Genomic DNA, 12,026 nt, shown 5'->3' on the forward strand with positions numbered 1-12,026 from the left:
ACTTCCACGGCAGCACAGTTTCCTGGACACCTAGGAGGCTAGCGTGGGCACCCTGCTCCCGGCAGGAACCCTGAGTACCCCCAGGCCCACCTGGTCTGCTAAGCAACATCCGGCCAGTAGACCTTTAGAGCCCCTCTGTGTATGCCGAGCGTAGAGAAACGCACTGCACTCCATTTGGGAGCAGCTTAATTTCCTCAGCACTCGCACACGTTCACGAACACCATTGTGGCACGTCCCTCATGGCGTCGAAGTCTGACGCATTGCCCGAGTCTGAGCTGAACTCAGAGTAACTCTCGGCTTCGCATTCCATCTAGGAGCTCCTGCCTGAAATCACCGTGCCTCCCAGAGATAGTGTGCGTGCGTTCTTACTGCCATTTAAGTAAGTCCAGCTCTTCCTGTGACACTGCAGGCTTTGGAATAGCCACAGGCCCAGAGGAGCAGCTGCGGCGTTCCTTGGTTGAGGCAGTTCGCTTGATGCAGAACACCCTACTTCGAGAAGTTGATTCAGGGGAGGAAACACAGGGTAACCTGTGTGTCTTTAGACTTGGTAGAAACCACAGGGTTGTATGCTGAGGGTGCCCATGGAAACGGGGGCCTGCTAGAACTAGCCTTGCTTTCCCATTTTGAAGGCTGCATTCATGCTGCCTTGAAGCTACCTGACATTCCCTGTTCTTGACAGGCCTGAAAACCCTGTAAGAATGCTTCGGGGAAAATTATGAGTCTGTTCTGTCTAAACCAGGTGCTTCTGCGGCCGCGGTTGCGGTCCGCCTGACAAGCTCTAGCGCTATAGGGAATCTCAACGTGAAAACTGGCCTCCAGGTTAGGCCCCTCGTAGCCGTGCAGAAAGGGAAGCGGGCAGCTGTTTCCATGAGTTCTTAGTCGCTTATATGCTTGATGAGAAAGCAAGTACACTTTGGAGGACTCCTAGGCCTCTCGGGTATGCATCACTTTCCCTCCAAGTTCACTGAGTACCTCCAGCCCCCGTGGGCCGGCTGAGCCACTTCGAGACCCGTTGGCTGATGCCTCGGAGGCCCTCTGTGCCGGTCGAGAGATGGGCAACACACTGTACGTTCCTTGAGGAGAGCTACATATCCAGAGTCCTGGAACAGCCTCAGGACAACATTTCCGGTGAGTCCGACTTTGTCATGGCCCTTGTGTGAGCTGCCATGAGAAAAGAGTGTGCTTTGAATACTTCGAGGACCCCGTACCCGAAGTCACTCTGCCTGAGGAGAAAGTCAGCATCTCACCATGCGGTGTCGCTAACGGCACACCCAGCATGAACAGATGCCTGGAAGTAAGGCCCTGACCTGCCGTGCAGAAGCGGAGACGTGCAGCAGTTTCCGTGAGGCGGTGGCCTCTGCTCTGGGTAACTTCCACGGCAGCTCTGTTTCCTGGACACCTAGGAGGCTAGCGTGGGCACCCTGCTCCCGGCAGGAACCCTGAATACCCCCAGGCCCACCTGAGTCTGCTAAGCAACATCCAGGCCCGTAGCCCTTTAGAGCCCCTCTGTGTATGCCGAGCGTAGGGAAACGCACTGCACTCCATTTGGGAGCAGCTTAATTTCCTCAGCACTCGCAAACGTTCTCGAACACCATTGTGGCACGTCCCTCATGGCGTCGAAGTCTGACGCATTGCCCGTGTCTGAGCTGAACTCAGAGTAACTCTCGGCTTCGCATTCCATCTAGGGGCTCCTGCCTGAAATCACCGTGCCTCCCAGAGATAGTGTGCGTGCGTTCTTACTGCCATTTAAGTAAGTCCTGCTCTTCCTGTGACACTGCAGGCTTTTGGATAGCCACAGGCCCAGAGGAGCAGCTGCGGCGTTCCTTGGTTGAGGCAGTTCGCTTGATGCAGAACACCCTACTTCGAGAAGTTGATTCAGGGGAGGAAACACAGGGTAACCTGTGTGTCTTTAGACTTGGTAGAAACCACAGGGTTGTATGCTGAGGGTGCCCATGGAAACGGGGGCCTGCTAGAACTAGCCTTGCTTTCCCATTTTGAAGGCTGCATTCATGCTGCCTTGAAGCTACCTGACATTCCCTGTTCTTGACAGGCCTGAAAACCCTGTAAGAATGCTTCGGGGAAAATTATGAGTCTGTTCTGTCTAAACCAGGTGCTTCTGCGGCCGCGGTTGCGGTCCGCCTGACAAGCTCTAGCGCTATAGGGAATCTCAACGTGAAAACTGGCCTCCAGGTTAGGCCCCTCGTAGCCGTGCAGAAAGGGAAGCGGGCAGCTGTTTCCATGAGTTCTTAGTCGCTTATATGCTTGATGTGAAAGCAAGTACACTTTGGAGGACTCCTAGGCCTCTCGGGTATGCATCACTTTCCCTCCAAGTTCACTGAGTACCTCCAGACCCCCGTGGGTCGGCTGAGCCACTTCGAGACCCGTTGTTTGATCCCTCGGAGTCCCTCTGTGCCGGCCGAATGATGGGCAACACACTGTACGTTCCTTGAGGAGAGCTACATGTCCAGAGTCCTGGAACAGCCTCAGGACAACATTTCCGGTGAGTCCGACTTTGTCATGGCCCTGTGTGAGCTGCCATGAGAAAAGAGTGTGCTTTGAATACTTCGAGGACCTCGTACCCGAAGTCACTCTGCCTGAGGAGAAAGTCAGCATCTCACCATGCGGTGTCGCTAACGGCACACCCAGCATGAACAGATGCCTGGAAGTAAGGCCCTGACCTGCCGTGCAGAAGCGGAGGCGTGCAGCAGTTTCCATAAGGCGGTGGCCTCTGCTCTGGGTAACTTCCACGGCAGCACAGTTTCCTGGACACCTAGGAGGCTAGCGTGGGCACCCTGCTCCCGGCAGGAACCCTGAGTACCCCCAGGCCCACCTGGTCTGCTAAGCAACATCCGGCCAGTAGACCTTTAGAGCCCCTCTGTGTATGCCGAGCGTAGAGAAACGCACTGCACTCCATTTGGGAGCAGCTTAATTTCCTCAGCACTCGCACACGTTCACGAACACCATTGTGGCACGTCCCTCATGGCGTCGAAGTCTGACGCATTGCCCGAGTCTGAGCTGAACTCAGAGTAACTCTCGGCTTCGCATTCCATCTAGCAGCTCCTGCCTGAAATCACCGTTCCTCCCAGAGATAGTGTGCGTGCGTTCTTACTGCCATTTAAGTAAGTCCAGCTCTTCCTGTGACACTGCAGGCTTTGGAATAGCCACAGGCCCAGAGGAGCAGCTGCGGCGTTCCTTGGTTGAGGCAGTTCGCTTGATGCAGAACACCCTACTTCGAGAAGTTGATTCAGGAGAGGAAACATAGGGTAACCTGTGTGTCTTTAGACTTGGTAGAAACCACAGGGGTGTATGCTGCGTGTGCCCATGGAAACAGGGGCCTGCTGGAACTAGCCTTGCTTTCCCATTTTGAAGGCTGCATTCATGCTGCCTTGAAGCTACCTGACATTCCCTGCTCTTGACAGGCCTGTCAACCCTGTAAGAATGTTGAACGGAAAAGTATGAGTCTGTTCTGTCTGAACCAGATGCTTCCGTGGCTGCAGTTGTGGTCCGCCTGACAAGCTCTAGAGCTAAAGGGAATCTCAACGTGGAAACTGGCCTCCAGGTTAGGCCCCTCGTAGCCGTGCAGAAAGGGAAGCGGGCAGCTGTTTCCATGAGTTCTTAGTCGCTTATATGCTTGATGTGAAAGCAAGTACACTTTGGAGGACTCCTAGGCCTCTCGGGTATGCATCACTTTCCCTCCAAGTTCACTGAGTACCTCCAGCCCCCGTGGGCCGGCTGAGCCACTTCGAGACCCGTTGGCTGATGCCTCGGAGGCCCTCTGTGCCGGTCGAGAGATGGGCAACACACTGTACGTTCCTTGAGGAGAGCTACATATCCAGAGTCCTGGAACAGCCTCAGGACAACATTTCCGGTGAGTCCGACTTTGTCATGGCCCTTGTGTGAGCTGCCATGAGAAAAGAGTGTGCTTTGAATACTTCGAGGACCCCGTACCCGAAGTCACTCTGCCTGAGGAGAAAGTCAGCATCTCACCATGCGGTGTCGCTAACGGCACACCCAGCATGAACAGATGCCTGGAAGTAAGGCCCTGACCTGCCGTGCAGAAGCGGAGACGTGCAGCAGTTTCCGTGAGGCGGTGGCCTCTGCTCTGGGTAACTTCCACGGCAGCTCTGTTTCCTGGACACCTAGGAGGCTAGCGTGGGCACCCTGCTCCCGGCAGGAACCCTGAATACCCCCAGGCCCACCTGAGTCTGCTAAGCAACATCCAGGCCCGTAGCCCTTTAGAGCCCCTCTGTGTATGCCGAGCGTAGGGAAACGCACTGCACTCCATTTGGGAGCAGCTTAATTTCCTCAGCACTCGCAAACGTTCTCGAACACCATTGTGGCACGTCCCTCATGGCGTCGAAGTCTGACGCATTGCCCGTGTCTGAGCTGAACTCAGAGTAACTCTCGGCTTCGCATTCCATCTAGGGGCTCCTGCCTGAAATCACCGTGCCTCCCAGAGATAGTGTGCGTGCGTTCTTACTACCATTTAAGTAAGTCCTGCTCTTCCTGTGACACTGCAGGCTTTTGGATAGCCACAGGCCCAGAGGAGCAGCTGCGGCGTTCCTTGGTTGAGGCAGTTCGCTTGATGCAGAACACCCTACTTCGAGAAGTTGATTCAGGGGAGGAAACACAGGGTAACCTGTGTGTCTTTAGACTTGGTAGAAACCACAGGGTTGTATGCTGAGTGTGCCCATGGAAACGGGGGCCTGCTAGAACTAGCCTTGCTTTCCCATTTTGAAGGCTGCATTCATGCTGCCTTGAAGCTACCTGACATTCCCTGTTCTTGACAGGCCTGAAAACCCTGTAAGAATGCTTCGGGGAAAATTATGAGTCTGTTCTGTCTAAACCAGGTGCTTCTGCGGCCGCGGTTGCGGTCCGCCTGACAAGCTCTAGCGCTATAGGGAATCTCAACGTGAAAACTGGCCTCCAGGTTAGGCCCCTCGTAGCCGTGCAGAAAGGGAAGCGGGCAGCTGTTTCCATGAGTTCTTAGTCGCTTATATGCTTGATGTGAAAGCAAGTACACTTTGGAGGACTCCTAGGCCTCTCGGGTATGCATCACTTTCCCTCCAAGTTCACTGAGTACCTCCAGACCCCCGTGGGTCGGCTGAGCCACTTCGAGACCCGTTGTTTGATCCCTCGGAGTCCCTCTGTGCCGGCCGAATGATGGGCAACACACTGTACGTTCCTTGAGGAGAGCTACATGTCCAGAGTCCTGGAACAGCCTCAGGACAACATTTCCGGTGAGTCCGACTTTGTCATGGCCCTGTGTGAGCTGCCATGAGAAAAGAGTGTGCTTTGAATACTTCGAGGACCTCGTACCCGAAGTCACTCTGCCTGAGGAGAAAGTCAGCATCTCACCATGCGGTGTCGCTAACGGCACACCCAGCATGAACAGATGCCTGGAAGTAAGGCCCTGACCTGCCGTGCAGAAGCGGAGGCGTGCAGCAGTTTCCATAAGGCGGTGGCCTCTGCTCTGGGTAACTTCCACGGCAGCACAGTTTCCTGGACACCTAGGAGGCTAGCGTGGGCACCCTGCTCCCGGCAGGAACCCTGAGTACCCCCAGGCCCACCTGGTCTGCTAAGCAACATCCGGCCAGTAGACCTTTAGAGCCCCTCTGTGTATGCCGAGCGTAGAGAAACGCACTGCACTCCATTTGGGAGCAGCTTAATTTCCTCAGCACTCGCACACGTTCACGAACACCATTGTGGCACGTCCCTCATGGCGTCGAAGTCTGACGCATTGCCCGAGTCTGAGCTGAACTCAGAGTAACTCTCGGCTTCGCATTCCATCTAGGAGCTCCTGCCTGAAATCACCGTGCCTCCCAGAGATAGTGTGCGTGCGTTCTTACTGCCATTTAAGTAAGTCCAGCTCTTCCTGTGACACTGCAGGCTTTGGAATAGCCACAGGCCCAGAGGAGCAGCTGCGGCGTTCCTTGGTTGAGGCAGTTCGCTTGATGCAGAACACCCTACTTCGAGAAGTTGATTCAGGGGAGGAAACACAGGGTAACCTGTGTGTCTTTAGACTTGGTAGAAACCACAGGGTTGTATGCTGAGGGTGCCCATGGAAACGGGGGCCTGCTAGAACTAGCCTTGCTTTCCCATTTTGAAGGCTGCATTCATGCTGCCTTGAAGCTACCTGACATTCCCTGTTCTTGACAGGCCTGAAAACCCTGTAAGAATGCTTCGGGGAAAATTATGAGTCTGTTCTGTCTAAACCAGGTGCTTCTGCGGCCGCGGTTGCGGTCCGCCTGACAAGCTCTAGCGCTATAGGGAATCTCAACGTGAAAACTGGCCTCCAGGTTAGGCCCCTCGTAGCCGTGCAGAAAGGGAAGCGGGCAGCTGTTTCCATGAGTTCTTAGTCGCTTATATGCTTGATGAGAAAGCAAGTACACTTTGGAGGACTCCTAGGCCTCTCGGGTATGCATCACTTTCCCTCCAAGTTCACTGAGTACCTCCAGCCCCCGTGGGCCGGCTGAGCCACTTCGAGACCCGTTGGCTGATGCCTCGGAGGCCCTCTGTGCCGGTCGAGAGATGGGCAACACACTGTACGTTCCTTGAGGAGAGCTACATATCCAGAGTCCTGGAACAGCCTCAGGACAACATTTCCGGTGAGTCCGACTTTGTCATGGCCCTTGTGTGAGCTGCCATGAGAAAAGAGTGTGCTTTGAATACTTCGAGGACCCCGTACCCGAAGTCACTCTGCCTGAGGAGAAAGTCAGCATCTCACCATGCGGTGTCGCTAACGGCACACCCAGCATGAACAGATGCCTGGAAGTAAGGCCCTGACCTGCCGTGCAGAAGCGGAGACGTGCAGCAGTTTCCGTGAGGCGGTGGCCTCTGCTCTGGGTAACTTCCACGGCAGCTCTGTTTCCTGGACACCTAGGAGGCTAGCGTGGGCACCCTGCTCCCGGCAGGAACCCTGAATACCCCCAGGCCCACCTGAGTCTGCTAAGCAACATCCAGGCCCGTAGCCCTTTAGAGCCCCTCTGTGTATGCCGAGCGTAGGGAAACGCACTGCACTCCATTTGGGAGCAGCTTAATTTCCTCAGCACTCGCAAACGTTCTCGAACACCATTGTGGCACGTCCCTCATGGCGTCGAAGTCTGACGCATTGCCCGTGTCTGAGCTGAACTCAGAGTAACTCTCGGCTTCGCATTCCATCTAGGGGCTCCTGCCTGAAATCACCGTGCCTCCCAGAGATAGTGTGCGTGCGTTCTTACTGCCATTTAAGTAAGTCCTGCTCTTCCTGTGACACTGCAGGCTTTTGGATAGCCACAGGCCCAGAGGAGCAGCTGCGGCGTTCCTTGGTTGAGGCAGTTCGCTTGATGCAGAACACCCTACTTCGAGAAGTTGATTCAGGGGAGGAAACACAGGGTAACCTGTGTGTCTTTAGACTTGGTAGAAACCACAGGGTTGTATGCTGAGTGTGCCCATGGAAACGGGGGCCTGCTAGAACTAGCCTTGCTTTCCCATTTTGAAGGCTGCATTCATGCTGCCTTGAAGCTACCTGACATTCCCTGTTCTTGACAGGCCTGAAAACCCTGTAAGAATGCTTCGGGGAAAATTATGAGTCTGTTCTGTCTAAACCAGGTGCTTCTGCGGCCGCGGTTGCGGTCCGCCTGACAAGCTCTAGCGCTATAGGGAATCTCAACGTGAAAACTGGCCTCCAGGTTAGGCCCCTCGTAGCCGTGCAGAAAGGGAAGCGGGCAGCTGTTTCCATGAGTTCTTAGTCGCTTATATGCTTGATGTGAAAGCAAGTACACTTTGGAGGACTCCTAGGCCTCTCGGGTATGCATCACTTTCCCTCCAAGTTCACTGAGTACCTCCAGACCCCCGTGGGTCGGCTGAGCCACTTCGAGACCCGTTGTTTGATCCCTCGGAGTCCCTCTGTGCCGGCCGAATGATGGGCAACACACTGTACGTTCCTTGAGGAGAGCTACATGTCCAGAGTCCTGGAACAGCCTCAGGACAACATTTCCGGTGAGTCCGACTTTGTCATGGCCCTGTGTGAGCTGCCATGAGAAAAGAGTGTGCTTTGAATACTTCGAGGACCTCGTACCCGAAGTCACTCTGCCTGAGGAGAAAGTCAGCATCTCACCATGCGGTGTCGCTAACGGCACACCCAGCATGAACAGATGCCTGGAAGTAAGGCCCTGACCTGCCGTGCAGAAGCGGAGGCGTGCAGCAGTTTCCATAAGGCGGTGGCCTCTGCTCTGGGTAACTTCCACGGCAGCACAGTTTCCTGGACACCTAGGAGGCTAGCGTGGGCACCCTGCTCCCGGCAGGAACCCTGAGTACCCCCAGGCCCACCTGGTCTGCTAAGCAACATCCGGCCAGTAGACCTTTAGAGCCCCTCTGTGTATGCCGAGCGTAGAGAAACGCACTGCACTCCATTTGGGAGCAGCTTAATTTCCTCAGCACTCGCACACGTTCACGAACACCATTGTGGCACGTCCCTCATGGCGTCGAAGTCTGACGCATTGCCCGAGTCTGAGCTGAACTCAGAGTAACTCTCGGCTTCGCATTCCATCTAGGAGCTCCTGCCTGAAATCACCGTTCCTCCCAGAGATAGTGTGCGTGCGTTCTTACTGCCATTTAAGTAAGTCCAGCTCTTCCTGTGACACTGCAGGCTTTGGAATAGCCACAGGCCCAGAGGAGCAGCTGCGGCGTTCCTTGGTTGAGGCAGTTCGCTTGATGCAGAACACCCTACTTCGAGAAGTTGATTCAGGGGAGGAAACATAGGGTAACCTGTGTGTCTTTAGACTTGGTAGAAACCACAGGGGTGTATGCTGCGTGTGCCCATGGAAACAGGGGCCTGCTGGAACTAGCCTTGCTTTCCCATTTTGAAGGCTGCATTCATGCTGCCTTGAAGCTACCTGACATTCCCTGCTCTTGACAGGCCTGTCAACCCTGTAAGAATGTTGAACGGAAAAGTATGAGTCTGTTCTGTCTGAACCAGATGCTTCCGTGGCTGCAGTTGTGGTCCGCCTGACAATCTCTAGAGCTAAAAGGAATCTCAACGTGGAAACTGGCCTCCAGGTTAGGCCCCTCGTAGCCGTGCAGAAAGGGAAGCGGGCAGCTGTTTCCATGAGTTCTTAGTCGCTTATATGCTTGATGAGAAAGCAAGTACACTTTGGAGGACTCCTAGGCCTCTCGGGTATGCATCACTTTCCCTCCAAGTTCACTGAGTACCTCCAGCCCCCGTGGGCCGGCTGAGCCACTTCGAGACCCGTTGGCTGATGCCTCGGAGGCCCTCTGTGCCGGTCGAGAGATGGGCAACACACTGTACGTTCCTTGAGGAGAGCTACATATCCAGAGTCCTGGAACAGCATCAGGACATTTCCGGTGAGTCCGACTTTGTCATGGCCCTTGTGTGAGCTGCCATGAGAAAAGAGTGTGCTTTGAATACTTCGAGGACCCCGTACCCGAAGTCACTCTGCCTGAGGAGAAAGTCAGCATCTCACCATGCGGTGTCGCTAACGGCACACCCAGCATGAACAGATGCCTGGAAGTAAGGCCCTGACCTGCCGTGCAGAAGCGGAGACGTGCAGCAGTTTCCGTGAGGCGGTGGCCTCTGCTCTGGGTAACTTCCACGGCAGCTCTGTTTCCTGGACACCTAGGAGGCTAGCGTGGGCACCCTGCTCCCGGCAGGAACCCTGAATACCCCCAGGCCCACCTGAGTCTGCTAAGCAACATCCAGGCCCGTAGCCCTTTAGAGCCCCTCTGTGTATGCCGAGCGTAGGGAAACGCACTGCACTCCATTTGGGAGCAGCTTAATTTCCTCAGCACTCGCAAACGTTCTCGAACACCATTGTGGCACGTCCCTCATGGCGTCGAAGTCTGACGCATTGCCCGTGTCTGAGCTGAACTCAGAGTAACTCTCGGCTTCGCATTCCATCTAGGGGCTCCTGCCTGAAATCACCGTGCCTCCCAGAGATAGTGTGCGTGCGTTCTTACTGCCATTTAAGTAAGTCCTGCTCTTCCTGTGACACTGCAGGCTTTTGGATAGCCACAGGCCCAGAGGAGCAGCTGCGGCGTTCCTTGGTTGAGGCAGTTCGCTTGATGCAGAACACCCTACTTCGAGAAGTTGATTCAGGGGAGGAAACACAGGGTAACCTGTGTGTCTTTAGACTTGGTAGAAACCACAGGGTTGTATGCTGAGGGTGCCCATGGAAACGGGGGCCTGCTAGAACTAGCCTTGCTTTCCCATTTTGAAGGCTGCATTCATGCTGCCTTGAAGCTACCTGACATTCCCTGTTCTTGACAGGCCTGAAAACCCTGTAAGAATGCTTCGGGGAAAATTATGTGTCTGTTCTGTCTAAACCAGGTGCTTCTGCGGCCGCGGTTGCGGTCCGCCTGACAAGCTCTAGCGCTATAGGGAATCTCAACGTGAAAACTGGCCTCCAGGTTAGGCCCCTCGTAGCCGTGCAGAAAGGGAAGCGGGCAGCTGTTTCCATGAGTTCTTAGTCGCTTATATGCTTGATGAGAAAGCAAGTACACTTTGGAGGACTCCTAGGCCTCTCGGGTATGCATCACTTTCCCTCCAAGTTCACTGAGTACCTCCAGCCCCCGTGGGCCGGCTGAGCCACTTCGAGACCCGTTGGCTGATGCCTCGGAGGCCCTCTGTGCCGGTCGAGAGATGGGCAACACACTGTACGTTCCTTGAGGAGAGCTACATATCCAGAGTCCTGGAACAGCCTCAGGACAACATTTCCGGTGAGTCCGACTTTGTCATGGCCCTTGTGTGAGCTGCCATGAGAAAAGAGTGTGCTTTGAATACTTCGAGGACCCCGTACCCGAAGTCACTCTGCCTGAGGAGAAAGTCAGCATCTCACCATGCGGTGTCGCTAACGGCACACCCAGCATGAACAGATGCCTGGAAGTAAGGCCCTGACCTGCCGTGCAGAAGCGGAGACGTGCAGCAGTTTCCGTGAGGCGGTGGCCTCTGCTCTGGGTAACTTCCACGGCAGCTCTGTTTCCTGGACACCTAGGAGGCTAGCGTGGGCACCCTGCTCCCGGCAGGAACCCTGAATACCCCCAGGCCCACCTGAGTCTGCTAAGCAACATCCAGGCCCGTAGCCCTTTAGAGCCCCTCTGTGTATGCCGAGCGTAGGGAAACGCACTGCACTCCATTTGGGAGCAGCTTAATTTCCTCAGCACTCGCAAACGTTCTCGAACACCATTGTGGCACGTCCCTCATGGCGTCGAAGTCTGACGCATTGCCCGTGTCTGAGCTGAACTCAGAGTAACTCTCGGCTTCGCATTCCATCTAGGGGCTCCTGCCTGAAATCACCGTGCCTCCCAGAGATAGTGTGCGTGCGTTCTTACTGCCATTTAAGTAAGTCCTGCTCTTCCTGTGACACTGCAGGCTTTTGGATAGCCACAGGCCCAGAGGAGCAGCTGCGGCGTTCCTTGGTTGAGGCAGTTCGCTTGATGCAGAACACCCTACTTCGAGAAGTTGATTCAGGGGAGGAAACACAGGGTAACCTGTGTGTCTTTAGACTTGGTAGAAACCACAGGGTTGTATGCTGAGGGTGCCCATGGAAACGGGGGCCTGCTAGAACTAGCCTTGCTTTCCCATTTTGAAGGCTGCATTCATGCTGCCTTGAAGCTACCTGACATTCCCTGTTCTTGACAGGCCTGAAAACCCTGTAAGAATGCTTCGGGGAAAATTATGAGTCTGTTCTGTCTAAACCAGGTGCTTCTGCGGCCGCGGTTGCGGTCCGCCTGACACGCTCTAGCGCTATAGGGAATCTCAACGTGAAAACTGGCCTCCAGGTTAGGCCCCTCGTAGCCGTGCAGAAAGGGAAGCGGGCAGCTGTTTCCATGAGTTCTTAGTCGCTTATATGCTTGATGTGAAAGCAAGTACACTTTGGAGGACTCCTAGGCCTCTCGGGTATGCATCACTTTCCCTCCAAGTTCACTGAGTACCTCCAGACCCCCGTGGGTCGGCTGAGCCACTTCGAGACCCGTTGGCTGATGCCTCGGAGGCCCTCTGTGCCGGTCGAGAGATGGGCAACACACTG

The sequence above is a fragment of the Orcinus orca genome, chromosome 17 (assembly GCF_937001465.1).
Source record: "Orcinus orca chromosome 17, mOrcOrc1.1, whole genome shotgun sequence".
NCBI classification, from domain to species: domain Eukaryota; kingdom Metazoa; phylum Chordata; class Mammalia; order Artiodactyla; family Delphinidae; genus Orcinus; species Orcinus orca.